At 41.6% G+C, this 17,016-nt stretch overlaps 2 protein-coding genes and 1 long non-coding RNA gene across 7 annotated transcripts in view; 2 read left to right on the forward strand and 1 right to left on the reverse strand.

Moving 5' to 3' along the window:
• The window catches only part of CETN2 (centrin 2), a 628,428-nt gene that overhangs the window by 374,462 nt on the left and 236,950 nt on the right, over positions 1–17,016 (reverse strand). The gene's annotated exons all lie outside the window — the stretch shown is intronic.
• The window catches only part of LOC126945446 (uncharacterized), a 430,470-nt gene that overhangs the window by 164,114 nt on the left and 249,340 nt on the right, over positions 1–17,016 (forward strand). The gene's annotated exons all lie outside the window — the stretch shown is intronic.
• The window catches only part of ZFP92 (ZFP92 zinc finger protein), a 294,607-nt gene that overhangs the window by 109,712 nt on the left and 167,879 nt on the right, over positions 1–17,016 (forward strand). The window lies entirely within an intron of this gene.

A 17,016-nucleotide genomic window follows, 5' to 3' on the forward strand; every position in this document is an offset into this window, starting at 1 on the left:
TGGTGAATTAACCATTTTTCACTTTAATAAGATGTTTTTCTTTCAGTTCTTATATATTGTGAGACTAAGCTTTGTAACTGTGTTTTCCTGTGCCTTTTATAATAAATTTATCTTTTCTCTGAAGTCATAAAAAATTCTACTCTATTTTCTAATAAAGATTGTGAGATTTAATTTTGCATGTTCTTTTTAACCTTTAAGTTCAGAGGTATATGTGCAGGTTTGTTATAGAGGTAAACTTGTGTCATGGGGGTTTGTTGTACAGATTATTTCATTACCCACTTACTAAGCTTAGTACCCATTCGTTTTGTTTTTTTTTGTTTGTTTGTTTTCCTGACTTACCTACAATTGATTTTTGTGCCTGATGTCAGGCAGAGAACCAATTCTCCAATTCTATCAATTCTATATTCCTTCCCGTATAGAAATTCAGTTTTCTTGTCCTCATTAGGTGAATAGCATAGACTTTCCCCATTATCAGCTTATTTACTACAAAGTCCCTCTTTATCCCTGCTGTTTTGAAATGCTACCTTTATCATACTCCCAATGTGCAAATATTACTGGGTCTTCTTATCACTTTCTAGAATGTTGCCTTGGTCTGTCTCTCTATTCACATGCCAGTGAATATCACAGTGTTTTAGTTATAGAGGCTGGGTGTATACTGTAATATATTTTAGGCCAGGTTTCCCACATAGCTCTACCTTTTCCGTGTAGCTATTCTTGCCTTTTAAAATGGGCATTATAATATCTTCCTGTTCTCTCCAGGAAAAAGGGAATGGTGCTGGTATTTTTATGGAATCGTATTAAAGTTACAAACTCACTTAGGGAGAACTAACATCTTGATGATGCTGTAATGTCCTAACACTGAACAAGCGATTTCTACCCACTTGCCCAAGCCTGCTTTTGTGTCTTTTTAAAAAGCACCTTATAGTGTTTTGACTATGTCTTAATTTTATGCCTAAATATTTTTATCATTTTTGTTGCTTTTGTAAATGAAGATTGTTTTGTTTTTAATTGTATCCTCTATTTGGTTATGTTTTGGTGGGTGTGGAGCCTTTTGATCCGAGCAGTAGCTGTTAAGAGTAGGCTTTGGTTTGGAGAAAGTGCCTATGAAACAATATGTGCCTGGTGGTCTCATATGGGGGATTTCCTTCATAAGGCTATTTCCTCTGTACAAATGTTCTTTTATCCTTTTGGGCGCTATTGGGGTCAATTATACAGTAAGTGTATTTTCACAAGAAATTACATAGTTCATATAGTTTTACAAGGTTATCGGCATAGAGATGTGTAAAGAAGCCCCTCTAATTTTTAAAAATTTCCTCTTTATTATTATTTACAGGCATACCTCAAAGATATTATGGGTTTAGTTCCACACCATCACAATAAAGCAAGTAACATAGATTTTTTGGTGTTTCTTGCATGTAAAAGTTAAGTTTACAGTATATTATAGCTTATTAAATGTTCAATAGTACTATGTCAAAAAATGCATGCATATCTTAAGTTAAAAAGAGTTTGTTATAACAAATGCTAAATATCACCTGAGCCATCAGTGAGTCATACACTTTTAGCTCGTGTGAAGTGTTGCCTCAATGTTCATGGCTGCTGAATGATCAGTAGGGTGGTTGGTGAAAGTTGGGGTGGCTGTGGCAATTTCTTAAAATTAGACATCAATGAAGTTTGACACATAGATTGACTCTTCTTTTCATGAAACCTGTCTTCATAGCATATGATGCTGTTTTATAGCATTTTACCCACCCATAGTTGAATATCTTTCCAAGTTGAAATGAATCCTCTTAAACCCTGCCACTGCTGTATCAACGGAGTTTATGCAATACTCTAAATCCTGTACTGTCATTTCAATTACTACTACGTTCATAGCAGCTTCTCCAGGAATGGATTCCATTCCGTTTCAAGAAATCTCTTGCTTTGTTCGTCCACAAGAAGGAACACCGTGTCCCTCCCAGTTTGATCATGAGATTGCAGTGATTCAGTTCCTTCTTCAGGCTCCACTACTCTTTCTGGTTCTCTAGCTATTTCCATCACATCTGCAGGTACTTCCCCCACTGACATCATGAATCCCTCAAAGTGATTTGTAAGGGTTGGAATCAACTTCATCCTTTAATGTTGATATTATGACCTCCTCCCATGAATCACAAATGTTCTTATTGGCATCCAGAAAGGTGAATCATTTCCAGAAGGTTTACAATTTCCTTTTTTCAGATCCATCAGAGGAATCACTATCTATAGCAGCTACAGCATCATGGAATCTGTTTGCTAAATAGGAAGACTTGAAAGTCAAAATTACTTCTTGACCTATGGGCTGCAGAGTGAAGTTTTCATGCATGTTAGCAGGCATAAAAATAAAAAAAAAAAAAACCTTCTTGTACATCTTCATGACAGCTCTTGAGTGACCAGACACACTGTGAATGAGTGGTAATATTTGGAAGGGAATCTTTTTATTTTTGAGCAGTAGGTCTCAAGAGTGGGCTTAAAATCTTCAGTAAGCCACAATGTAAACAGGTGCGCTGTCATCCAGGCTTTGTTGTTTCAGTTCTAGATCACAGGCAGAGTAGCTTTAGCATCATTCTTACAGGCCCCAGGATTTTCAGAGTGATAAATGAGCATTGGCTTCAACTTACAGTCACCAGCTGCATTAGCCCCCTATCAAGAGAGTCATTTGAAGCCAGGCATTGACTTCTTTTCTCTATCTATGAAGTCCTAGATGGTATCTTCTTCCAATAGAAGGCTGTTTCACTCTAGAAGGAAAATCTGTTGTGAGCATAGTCACCTTCACCCATGATCTCAGCTAGATCTTCTGGAGAACTTTCTGCAGTGCCTCCATCAGCATTTTATTCTCCACCTTGCACTTTTATGTGATGGAGATGGCCTCTTTCCTTACACCCCATGAACCAACATCTGCTAGCTGCTCAGGTTTTTTTGTTTGCTTGTTTGTTTGTTTTCTGCAGCTACCTCATCTCTCTCAGCCTCAGAGAAGAGATGAAAGATAGGGCTGTGCTCTGGATTAGACCTTGGCTTAAGGGCAGGTAGTGGCTGCTTTGATGGTCTTGCCATTAAAGCTCTCTGCATATCAGCACTAAAGCCATTTTGCTTCCTTATCATTCATGTGTTTGCTGGAGTAGCACTTTTCATTTCTTTCACCACCTGGCTAAGACTTTGGCACAGGAGGCCTAGTTTGCGGCCTGTCTCAGCTTGCAACGTGCCTTCCTCACTGAGCTTAATAATTTCTCACTTTTGATTTAAAGTGAGAGGTCTGCAACTTCTCCTTTCACTCGAACCTTTAGAGGCCATCGCAGGATTATTATTTGGCCTAATTTCAATACTGTCGTGTCACAGCGAGTAGGGAGACCAGAGCAGACTGAGAGAGATGGGGAAAGGCCAGTCAGTGGGGAGCAGTCAAAACACACACAATGTTGGTTGGTTAAGTTTGCTTCTTCTAGGGTGCTTCGCAATGTGATTACAATACCAACATCAAAGATCACTGATCACAGATCAACATAACAGATATAATCCTAGTGAAAATTTGAGATATTGTAAGAATTACCAAAATGTGACACAGAGACACAAGGTGAGCACATGCTGTGAAAAACGGTGCCCACAGATTATTCAAATCAGGATCATTAGGAGCCTTCAAAAACAAGCCGTATAGGCAATGTGCAGTAAAGCACAATGAAACAGGGTATGCTGGTATTTCTGTTTCTTCTGTGCAAACATCTATTTATCATCTCTCTCTCTCTCTCTCTCTCTCTCTCTCCCTCTCTCTCTCTCTCCCCCTGTCTATCCAGTTATCTATCTACCTACCTACCTATCTACCTGTCTGTGTACCTATTATATATATAGACACACTATCTCTGAATCTTTGATTCAATTAGCTACTGCTTCATCTGCCTCATTGATTTAAAAAGACACCTTTCATTATTTTGTCTTCTATTTCTGTTTCTCCCTCATTAATGTCTGCTTTATATATTAACATTATTACTTATTTGTGCTTTCTTTTAACTTTGTTTTATGTCTAGCCCTCAAGTTAGAAATGTCACTGATTCATTTTTATACTCCCATTGTCATGGTTATGAGTATTCAAAGCGGTCTACTTTTCTCTGATCACCTCTTTAAATATATCTCATAAATTCAAATCTGTAGGGTTTATTATAATTTATCAGAAATTAAATAATTTCTCCTCATATATCAGCTAGCACCTAATATTTCTTTAACAGATGATTTTTATGCGTTCTGGGGCATGTGGACTTTTTTACAGCTTTGAGTTGTATTTTACTACTATCACAGCAGTAGTTTGTGATATCTCTATTTCGTGGAACTTACTAATGTTTTCTTTGTGACCTCATATATGATCAATTCTTGTAAATGTTTGTACACTTGAGAAAGTGCATTTTCTAGTATCATGTTGTAGTTTCAATACATGTATATTAGTTCTACCTTTTCAAACATGTTTAAAGTGTTACGGTGGGCTGTGTGCAGTGGCTCACTCTTGTAGTCCCAGCGCTTTGGGAGGCTGAGGTGGAAGGATCACTTAAGCCCAGGAGCTCAAGACCAGACTGAGTACCACAGAGAGATCCTGTTTCTACCCAAAATAAGAAGATTAGCTAGGCATGATGGCATGTCCTGGTAGTCCCAGTGACTCAGGAGGCTGAGACAGGAGGATCATGTGAGTCTGGGAAATCAAGGCTTCAGTGAGCTGTGAACCCACAGTGGTAGTAAAACTGGGAAATCAGAGCCAGGGTGCTGTCTCAAACAGAAACAAACAAATCTCATGTACCCCATAAATATATACACCTACTATGTACACAGAAAAATTTTAAAGTTAAAATTTAAAATTTTTTTAAGTTACAGTGTTATTCCTTTTTAACCATTTAACTGGTTGTGGCAAATTGCATTTTCTGAAGATGGCCACAGTACCACCTTCTTTCCATAAGCTCTTCTTTCTATGTGACCTGGGGCCCTGCTCCTATCAAGAACTGTAGCCTATATGTCCTTCTCTTCCACTGAGGCAGGATATGAAGCTGCTGAGTGTGAGAGAGGACCACACAAGTGAGGATTTGTATCTGTGGAGACTAGGGCACAAAAATGCCATGAAACTCCGCCTTGCTCCTTTGGGACACTTGATCTGGGAACCCACCCATTATGCTTTGAGGAAGCTCAAGCAGCCTGTGGAGAAACCCATGGAGAGCATCAGAGGCCTCCAGCCTCAGCTGAGTTTCCAGCAAATAACCAGCTGCAGCTTGCCAGCCATGAGAGCAAGCCATCTTGAACGTGGATCCTCCAGTCTCAACTTAAGCAACACTAAGTCGCATCCTTGGGTCACAGATGACTCACCTCCATTAAGCCCCCCCCAAAACTACATGATGATTTTTATTTTCAGCCACAGAGGAAATCCTCGCCTTTAACCAGAGCTCTATTTCTCCCAAGTCCCCTTGGGAGAGCTTCATGACAGCTGCCAGCTTTCTCCCAGTATCTCTTACTTGTTCACTACCCACTCCATTTCTCTACATTTCCTCCTGTTACCTGACTCTTCTGTTTTGGGTCTCTCTATCTCTGTCTTATAGGATCATCACTTTCTCTCTCTTGTCTGCTCTACTCACCCTTCAATTTTGCTACTTCCACTCACAACTCCCTGTCACACACACCAATTGACTTCCTGTTTTTGTGACGGAACAATTCAGATGAAAACCCCTAAAACATCTGCCATCAAACCTACAAACTACCTGCATCTGTGCCCTGTCTGTCCCCCTGTTAGAAGAGGAGAGATGTCCCTGCCCCAGTGTTATAAGTTCCATGGCCTCCTATCTTCCAGGAACCTCATGCTATCCATTAGTTTATCCATTATCTTTCCCCTCCCTCTATCTTCTGTGTGTCTTTCTCTTTCCATCCTTCTTATTCCCGTTTGCGCATACTCGAATCTCCTTCAACTTGAAAATTCCTGAGCCTTATGCACAACCAATGTAGTTCCCACCACTCTCTTACTCTATGTGTCAAAGTTTCCAAAGGATTATCTCTGCTTGGTGTCTCTATTGCCTCACCTCTCGCGTTTTCTGTAACCCACCAGAAACCAACATGGGTCCACACATCTCTCCTAAAAGGACTCTCCCTCAAAAGTCACTATTGACCTCCATGTGACTAGATCTGATGGACATTCTCTGGCCCTCATCTCAGTTGATTCTCAGCTTCAGTCAACACTGTCGAGCACTCTCCTCTTTTTCTCTTTCCACTCCTTTTGTCTTCCTTTGTCTTCCATAACACCACCATCTACTGTTATTCTCTTCATTTTGGCCACGTCTCAATATCTTTACTAGCAGCACCTTCTCCACGGGGCCCTTTCAAGATGGAATTTCCAGGGATTTGGTGTTACTCAATTCTCTTCCAGTCATATACTATTTCTCTATACATGTTTATATATGGCCATAACTACCATTACCATTGAAATCAAAGTTTCTCAAAGTGTGGCTTGTGGACCAGCCTGTATCAGGATCACAGGGAAAGGGAATTGGGAAAATTTGGATTTCATGGTCCTATTCAGGCCTACCAAATGAACTCTGTGGGAGGAATCTGAAATCTGCATTAGTAATAAGTTATCCAGGTTGTTCTCATACCCACACACTGTGTCAGGAACTGCCTGGCTGACGTTAATAATGGCAGCTCAACACCTCCATCTGGTGGCTTTTGGACACCCTTGTCTTCTTTTTGCAAATACAGTCCATGGAGATTAGGAAACTATTGAAAATGTGAAAAATGAGAAAGAAATTTAAAAAACAGGATATGAATGGAGTCTCTACTCCATGGATATTCAAGATTGAATTACATCATTTTACGACATCTCTAGCACAAAGTAGAACTTGCCTATATAACAGTTTTGAGAGCAAATCAAACGGACACATTTCCATTCTCATCTAAGGGCAGGAAAACACAGGTACTGGATTATTCCCCCTCTACAGATCATTACACCAAGTTTATGACTTCTAACAATGCTGCATTTAACGAATTTGTAAAGTTAGTCTTTCAGAAGTTAGCTAATAAAGAGCCCTCTGATTTCCACTAATACAATAATATGGGTTTTGATCCCCATTTCTCCAATGATTACTGATGTGAATCACATTTTCATGCACCTGTGGGACATTTGTATGTCTTCTTTTGGGAAATGTCAATTCAGATCCTTGGCCGACTTTTTTAGGGGATTATTTTTCTCCTGTCGAGAAGTTTGAGTTCCTTGTATGTTCTGGATATTAGCCACCTGTCGGATGATTAGTTTGCAAATATCTTCTCCCATTCAACAGGTTGTTTCTGTACTCTGCTGATTGTGTCTTTTGCTGTGCAAAAGCTTTTCAGTTGTATGCACTATATTTGTCTATATTTGGTTGTCTTTGTTGCCTGTGTTTTCAAAGTCTTAGGAATTCTTTGCCTAGACTGGTGCCCAAGAGAGTTTTCCCTAGGTTTTCTTCTAGTATTTCTATATCTTCGGGTCTTTTATGTAACTCTTTATTCTATTTTGAGTTGATTTTTGTATATGGTGAGAGACACGGGTCTAATTTCGCTAATCACCACAGAAATGCAAACGAAAACCACAATGACATATCATCTCTTCCCATACAGAATGGCCACTATTTAAAAAACAAAAAAATAACAGAGGTTGGCAAGAATGTGGAGCAAAGGGAATTCTTACAACCTGTTGGTGGGAGTGTAAACTACTACAGCCGCCATGGAAAGCAGTATGGCGATTTCTCAACAAAACTGAAAACAGAAGTACCATTCAATGCAGCAATCCCACGACTGGGTATCTACCAAAAGGAAAAGAAATCAATGTATCAAAAACTACCTGCTCTTGCATGTTTACTATAGCACTACTCACAATAGCAAAGATGTGGAATCAACTTTAGTGTCCATCAACATCAACAGATGAATGGTTTTTTTAACAAGATGGTATATATATGTATACATATACGTGTGTGTATTTGTGTGTGTGTGTGTAACACAATTATTCCTACAAAAAGGAATGAAATCATGTTATTTGCAGCAGCATAGATGGAAGTAGAGGTCATTATTGTCAGCGAAATAACACAGGCATAAAAAGACAAATATAACATGTCCTCACTTATATGTGGAAGCTAAAACATTTGATCGCATGGAGGTAGAGAATGGAGAGATAGAGAACAGAGACTGGGAAGAGAGATTCAGCAGGAGAAGGATGCAGAGAAGTGCGTTGAAGGGAAAAAACCTACAGTGAGATAGAAGCAATCAATTCCATGTTTGAGAGCAGAGTAGAGTGACGGTCCTTCACAAAACTGTATTGTACTCAGGTGATGGACACCCCAAATATCCTGACTTCATCACTACACATTGTATACATGTAACAAAATTTCACAGGTACCCATAAATTTGTATACAAAATACAAAAATTAAAATTAATAACAAATAAATAAATATTATAATATGAGGCTCTCTAAGGTAACTTAAATTCAACTTTCAAGTCTTTGGTCTAGTTATAAAAATAATACATCTTCAATGTAAAATGTTATAAAAACAATTTATAAAAGAAATTAAATTCACACATATTTCCATCAATCAGATATAATATTCCATTTAAAATCAAGGGTATTATTTATTTCAACCTTTTCTCTCTCTAGATAGATAAAGGTGTAGGTATAGAGAAAGACATAACTATAGACTCAGATAGATATAGCTATAGATTGTCTTTACATCTTCTAAAGTTGTATTTAACTTTGGTACCTGTCTTTGTTTGCTACCAGCTCTGCAAGTTTCTTTCTGTTTTTAATCACGCATTTTCTTTCTTTCATCTACATTTAGCAAACAAAGTCTTCAAGATTGTATTCACTCTGATCGTGCTTTCCCACTGCCTGTACAAGTAACAGGTTAAAGGTAAGGCTACCGTGTGCCATTCCCTTTGAATTCACTTGCTTGTGACCATCAGCATTTCACTGCCTCACAGAAAGCCACCAATGCGTTCGGTGAGGAACAATGGGCAATGGCCACCAGAGCCCTTGCTGTACTACTGACCCTTCGTGAGATCATATAATAAAATGTGGTTTCCTATGGTAACTTTACTAAAAAATATCTCTCATTTCACTTATTCATGCTAAACATTGACTCAGTTTGATCTCTGTCACAATGGCATGTTACTACTGGAAAAGGCATAAACTAGTCTGAAAATATTTGGAGATTTCACTACGTGCTCCACGAAGTAATCCATAGATGTCTATATACCATAGATACATCAATGTTTCCTAACTCATCTGGGTGCTAATTCTAAGAACAGCACATTGCTAATACTTCTCCACCTTGATCACTGCCAATTTACTCCTTCTAATTACCTAGACTCGCGACAAAACATTTTCTCACTGTTTTAGGAGCCCGTGGTGCAGAACTTTGTCAAGACAATTTGACAGCCTAAATATCACGCTTTGTTATATTTCATTCATAGTCTCAAAGAAATCAAGGTGAGAGTCTGGTTTTAGAGAAGTGCTCAGCAGATTAGATATTGCTGATGGATACTGAGATGAGATATGGGTAGGAGTATAACAGATGAACGAGGATGGAAAAGATGGCCCATGCAATACCCAAAATAGGATCCAGGCATGTGCAAGGGTATAGGGACAGAGAACATAGGCTCGACATCATTACTCTTAGGGAAATGCAAATCAAACCACCATCCTACCAGCTAACCACCCCCCAGGATGTTTAGTTTTAAAAGGAAGACAAAAATTGTTGTTGTTAAGATGTGGAGAAACTGCAAGCCTTATACACTGCTGGTGGGAATGTAAAATGGTGTGGCTACTATGAAAAACAGTTTGGTGGTTCCTCAAAAGGTTGAAAGTAATTAACATATGACACCATCATTCCACTCCTAGATACATGCCGAAAAATTTAAAACGGACATTCAAGCAAATACACGTGTCTGAATGTTCATAACAGCACCATTGACGACAGCCCAACAGGAGCATCCCACATTACCACCGACAGATAAATGGATGAACACAACATGATGGATCCACCTAATGGGATATTCCATAGCTAGAAGAAAGAATGACGCTCTGATACATGGTACAACATGGATGAACTTGGAAACCGTGTTACGTGAAATAAGCCAGACACAAAAGTTCACGTACCCTATGATTCCATTTATACGGAATGTCCAGAAGAGGCAAATGTTAAGGATTAGCAATACTTAGAAATCAGGCAGTTATCATGTCATCTGATAACAAAGCGGATGAGTGGCTGCCAGGAATGGAGGGAGGTGGGAATCAGTAGTGACTGCCTAATGGGTACAGGGTTTCCCCTGGGACTGATGCAAATGTTGTGTAAATAGACAGAGGTGATGATTTTACAAAACTGTGAATATACTTTATGCCACCAAATGGTATGCTTAAAAAGCTAATTTTATGTTTTCTGAGTTTCACTTCAAGAAATATTTCTTTTAAAAATAACAATTCATGCCGGGCACGGTGGCTCACGCCTGTAATCCCAGCACTTTGGGAGGCCGAGACGGGTGGATCACGAGGTCAGGAGATTGAGACCATCCTGGCTAACACGGTGAAACCCCGTCTCTACTAAAAAATACAAAAAACTAGCCAGGCAAGGTGGCGGGCGCCTGTAGTCCCAGCTACTCGGGAGGCTGAGGCAGGAGAATGGCGTAAACCCGGGAGGCGGAGCTTGCAGTGAGCTGAGATCAGGCCACTGCACTCCAGCCTGGGCGACAGAGCGAGACTCCGTCTCAAAAAAAATAAATAAATAAAAATAAAAATAACAATTCTTAGACCCAGGCAATACATGTTCAAGTATTCCGAGAAAATCTAAGCGACCATTAAAAAGAAATTTTCGTTTAAAAATAATCTCCAGTTCATTCATGTTTACATACAAATGTGGTCCATGAAAAGAAGTCGGCTTTTGAAAACAAAACAAGTATCGAAAGAAATATGCCAAGAAATGATCAATAGAGTAACAAGGCAACCTGAAGAATGGAAGAAAATATTTGCAAAATGTGCTTGCTACAAAGAACTAATATGCAGAATCTACAAGGAACTCTACAAAATCAGCAAGGAGAAAGAACAAACAATCCCATTAAAACGTGGGCAAATGACGTGAACAGACATTTCTCAAAAGAAGGTATACAAATGGCCAAGACATTTTTGAAAAAATGTTCAACATTGCTCATCATCAAGGAAACACCAATGAACACCAGGGTGAGACAGCACCTTACCCCAGCCAGAATGGCCGTGATTAAAAAGTCAATAAACAATAGATGTTGGTGCAAGTGTTGGTGAAAAAGAATGCTTTTATGCTGCTGGTGGGAATGTAAATAAGTCCGACCCCTATGGACAACAGAACTAATAGTCGATACACCATACGATCCAGCAATCCCCACGACTGGGTATCTGCTCAACGGAAATGAAGTCATTATGTGAAAAAGGCAGCTGCACATGCATGTTTATCGCAGCACAATTCACAATCGCCAACATGTGGCATCCACCTAAGTGCCCATCGACCGATGAGTGGAGGAAGAAAATGTGTTTATACACCGTGAAATACTAGTCAGGCATTAAAAAAAAAGAGAGAACAAAATCGTGTCTTTTGCGGCAACTTGGATGCAACTGCAGGCCATTACCCTAAGTGAGCTAAGTCAGGAATGGAAAACCGAATACCGCATGTTCTGGGTGTGAGCTAAGCTACAGGCACACAAAAGTACCTGGCCTCCTGTGTTCTGGCGGTGGGAAAGGTGGCCCCTCGCCGGACCTGGATCCTGCGTCCCTGTGCCTCAAGAGAGAACAAAACCTGTGACGCCTTCACTTGCCTCCCTCCACGACCCGTTCTGTGACACCTCCCCTGCCCCCAGCGCCTAGGCCAAGGAGAATTCCCAGCCATGTTGCGAATCCTTTCTTGGTTCCCGCGTGAGATGAGGCGGGATGTGACTGAGTGAGCTCCAGATCGACCCTGAGCCTCGGGGGTGTATTGGCGTTTCCTGCTCGCCGTAGCAAGTCGTCATCCAGGAGAACATCCGGACGACACTCTGGTTTCTATGACAACCAAGGTAAACGTTTCTTTCCCGGCGGCAGACACATATCACAAGGATATTTACAGAGCGGACAGCTGGAATAGCTGTAGGAACGTCAAGACTAGTAGGTGTCTGCTATCGATGTGACAGTGGGGAGGGCGGGGGGGGAGGGGAGGGTGTGTGTGTGAGGATGTCTGTGTGTGTGTGACAGTGTGTGAGGGTGTGTGGATGTGTGTTTGTGAGGATGTGTGTGGATACGTGTGTATGTGTGTGCGTGTGTGTGTGTGTGAGGACGTGTGTGTGTTTGGGTGTGTGTGTGTGGATGTGTGTGTGTGTGTGGATGTGTGTGTGTGAGGATGTGTGTGGGTATGTGTGCAAGTGTGTGCGCGTGTTTGTGTGTGAGGATGTGTGTGTGTGAGGATGTGTGTGTGTGGGTGAGGGTGTGTGTGTGTGATGTGTGTGTGAGGATGTGTGTGTGTGTGTGTGAGGGTGTGTGTGGGTGTGGCATTGAGTTGACTACTCAGGGCTCTCATCCCTCCTGTTCATAATGGAGGTTGGCAACTCCTGAGGAACCGGGGCTGAGGGGATTGAGTAGCGCGTCATCCTTAGACCTGACTCACTGTCCTGAGGTGACACGTGTTGAGCCAGAGCATTGTCACCAGAGTCAGTCCTTTAAAGCAGAGATCCCCAAGGATTTCTGACCTTAAAGGAATGTCGCAGGTCCCCGTCAGGATGGAAATTTACTCGCCTCCTCGTTGTAAGAACTTAGGACGCATACATTAGGAGAGGGAAATTTGATGCCGGCAAATGACGAGCTAGGATGGCTAGTACTGGAAGGCCTCCCGTCACTTTGAGCAAGCCGGGACTCATGCTATGCTCATTCTGGGTGGCTGACCCTTGAGACCCATGTTCTGTAAAAGGCAAAGTTCCTGGTCTCGCTCTGCTAACTACAAGGAGGTGAATTGAGTGAAAATCAGTGAGGGCCCCTTCTCCATGACAGAAGCGAAAAACACAGGCTCCTTCACCAGGGCGGACCATTGTGTTCCTATTGTCTACCAAAAGGCTCTGCTCTCCAGGTCGGAGAGCGGTGCAATTGTTCACTAACTGCATTCTCTATTCATGCTTGCAATTAGTGAACAGAATAACAGGAAAACTGGACTGATACCAATTCTCACCCAATGGTGCTACAAGTGCACTGCAAACCCTAGGGAAGCGTGAGACCTGTCTCTAAAGATAGGTTGAAAGTTGATGTGCAATTCACCTGCGCAAAGGGAAGGTGTAGGAATACACAAGAATGCACTTCCTTTAGAGAAACCATTTAATACACGGTGCCTTTATTGTAATAAAGGATGCCGCCAGCTCATCGTTTGAAGGAAATACCCGTTTTGGGGAGGGTCTAAAGTCACACACCTAGCAGCCGACAGGAGCTCCACAAAGCTCTGGTAATGCTAGGGAGGGGTGCTGGAGGGAGGATGCCTGCTTCTCAGTGGGAGGGGGACCACGTCAGGAAAGGGACCCCACTTTGAGAAGAGCTGCTGGGAACTGTGTTCTTTTACTTGTTCCTAAAAAGTAAATGAAGCCCTCACTTGAGAAAGGAATTAACAGAGGGCTTCCAAAACGATTGTCCCCCAAATCATGGCTGTCGATGGCAGAAATAAAAGCTCATGGTCTTCCAATTCTTTCATCCCTCAACTAAAGAGCAAATGGAATAGAACAAAAGTTATACACCAAAACTGGAAAATACTCTACTGATAATTTATTTAGGGACCTAAAATGGACTATGATGCTATAGATTGTAGACTTACTATTTATCCCATTTTCCTTTTATTTTCATCTGCTTAGTCGTATTGTGCAGGCAGAGTTTGATTTCATTTTGAAATAAAATATTAAACACATTGTCCTACTCATTCAATACTCTGAGAACTTGGGTTCATTCACAAAAATGAGTTGGGCTTAGTGAATGTTCCATTTGTATCTCGTGGATCCTGGTATGCGGAAGTAGATCAATATTTGCATATCATGATCTAGCTGGATCTGCAATATAGACAGATAAAGGTAAACCTAGACAGAGATAGATGTAGACCTATCTAGCTATCTTGCTCTATTTCTAACTAACATGTTGAAATCCCCCCTCTACTAAAAATACAAAAAATTAGCCAGGCATGGTGGCGGGCGCCTGTAGTCCCAGGTACTCGGGAGGCTGAGGCAGGAGAATGGCTTGAACCTGGGAGGTGGAGCTTGCAGTGAGCCAAGCTCGCGCTACTGCACTCCAGCCTGGGAGACAGAATGAGACTGCATCTCAAAAGAAAAATAATAATAATAATAATAAATAAAAATAAATAAAAAGAAAAGAAAAGAAAAGAAATATACGTATATCAACAGGACAAAAATTCTGGAGTGTGTGGACTCATATAAGCATTTCTGGGTGATTGGATGGGTGATGCTTACAATATTTTCTATTTAGAAATTTTAGACATCCCTTTAGATGTTTTCCTGTCTATGTTTAAAATAAGGAACTAAACGAGGAAGAAAACAGCATTTGTACTGGAAGCAGAAACATTTACAGGAATGTGTAGAGGCAGTGAGCATGGATTCTATGCATCAATGCCAGGCTCCTTGAGTTTCCAACGTGTGTGTGTGTGTGTGTGCTTGTGTGTGTGTGTGTGTGCTTATGTGTGTGTGTGGAGACAGAGAGAGAGAGGAAGAGAGGAGAGACTGCATTTGGGGATGTGGTAGGCATTGACTTGGGCTTGAGGGTGCCCAGTCACACCTGTTTTGTGACATGGGCTGGCAGTTTCAGTTAAGGGGAGATTGAAGTGCCAGGGTCATTGGTGATTCCTTCTCACTTTTGTTCTGGGTCCACAGGTGACACCTGTGCTTGACAGCCCAGTACTCTGAGTTATCTAAAGAAGAGGGCATTAAACCCGTACGTTCACATACCCTCATCTAAGAAAGGTTTTGTGCAACTTTTCCCTAAAGCATGTATATCTCATCATCATTACACATGTCATATTACATCTACCAGTGCCCGTGAACAAAGACACACACACATGCATTTGTTAAGGAAATAATTTTTGGCCCATGAAACCTGTAATTTGAAGTCCACAATGCATGAGCTAAAATATGTAAATGAGCCATGATACCCAATATTGCACGGTACCAAATATTGTACAATGGCTATAGAAAACAACAACAGGCTAGCAGAGTATTTCGATGTGGAAGGTGGGAAGTGAAGGACTGACAAAAGAGTTGCATCTTCAGTGCACATTTCTATAATATGGGACATTTCATTAAATAAAGTTTGGAACTATCAGGGAAGCCTCACGGTACAGACGTTCACACAAATGAGGTAGGAACATGAGCATTCACAAGACAATGTGTCCAGTTATGCTCTTAAGTTAGGAGCTCCAGTTGTGTGTGTGTGCACATGGATGCATCGGCCATGCCTTGGAAGCAGGCACATTGTCATGTGGACTGAGCTTCTGTGACGTGGTGTCCTTTCATATGTCTGTCTACACATTTCATATTCCATGCTAACCCATTTCATGTTATTTGAGAATCAGAAAAACACAGTAAAATGACAAGAGTCACCTGTCATGTTTCCTCATTTTATCAATCTCATTGAGTACATTTCATTTCACAGAGACAGAGAGAGAGACAGAGAGAGGCAGAGAGAGAGAGAGAGAGAGAGAGAGAGAGAGAGAGAGAGAGAGAAAGACTGCTGATATGGAATCCATGTGTCTTAGGGGGATGCTGTCAGGAAAGCAGTAGTTCCCAAGGTTCTGAAACAGAAAAAGACTAGCATACACTAAGTGGCGTAACAGGGAAATTTTTGGAGATGCAAATGAAGGAAGAAAACAAAGATGACATCCACATGATGCCTGAGATGAAGATGTCAGTTCTTTCTGAAAAGGGCATGCACTCGAGAGTTGAGGAGGGGAACAGGATAAATCACTTGATTGGCTTAGTTTCCTATCTGTATTTGGGTTTCCAGATTGACATTAGGAGTGCATAGGTCCTGAGCATCTGCACGTGGTGCCACTGGGTCGCCAGAAGAACAGCGCACTTCAGGGGCACGGAGTCGGGTTGAAGGGTCTGCACACCAGTGCTTGCAGTGTGAGCAGCAAGAGATCCAGCTCACAGAACCAAACCTGCCGCGATCCATGTGACACTGGGTAAGATTTCCCCATTTACTAAACATTCGCTTGCATTCACTTCATGCCGACATTTCACGGTGGAATTTTCCTTGCCCGTAGTTGTACAGACACTTGTTTTCAGGATAAGAGTCACGGATGGTGTCGGGAGGCAAAAGTTTAAAGCCATGGTAGAGAGGTGCAGATGGCAGCCAGTGACCGCTGCCTGCAGTGATCTTCACGACCGATGGTAGCCAGTAATCACCAGGATGAGCTCCACGCAGCTCTGGGTTACATGTTTGTGTTCTTGCACATGATATGGTGCCAACACCCAGCATCTGCATGTGGGAGACCTCCTCGGGCTTCCTGGGAAGCACAGGTCCATACTAGCACCCTAGAAATAAAAACATGAAGCGTTTCCCCAGGTTTCTGCCCAAGGAGCCCAAAGGCTCAGAATACTTAATAAGAAACGTGGGGTCCCTGCCAGGACACCCACCTCCCCATGCAGGTGTTCCTCAATATGGAATTGTTAAAATTAGCACAAGGCCTTGGGTTTGGTGTGTAATAAAGCTCCTGGGGACCTTCTGTATGATCCCAAATACTTACCATCTGTCGATCCCTCCGGTCTAAGACTCGCTTGTCATGCTTCCTTATTTTATCAACCTCACTGAGCAGGGTGCTTCGCGTTTCACAAAAGGATGCTTTTCTGATACATTTCCGTTCTCCCTTTACCACGTTGCAGCATACTGCAGTATTGTCCACTGGAAACACGAGTTCAAGTGCCTCAGGGAGATTCAGGAGGAGGAACCCAGCCCACCCACACTGCACATCCTTTGCAGTCCGAAGGCAAAGGAT

Source organism: Macaca thibetana, chromosome X (assembly GCF_024542745.1).
Source record: "Macaca thibetana thibetana isolate TM-01 chromosome X, ASM2454274v1, whole genome shotgun sequence".
NCBI classification, from domain to species: Eukaryota; Metazoa; Chordata; class Mammalia; order Primates; family Cercopithecidae; genus Macaca; species Macaca thibetana.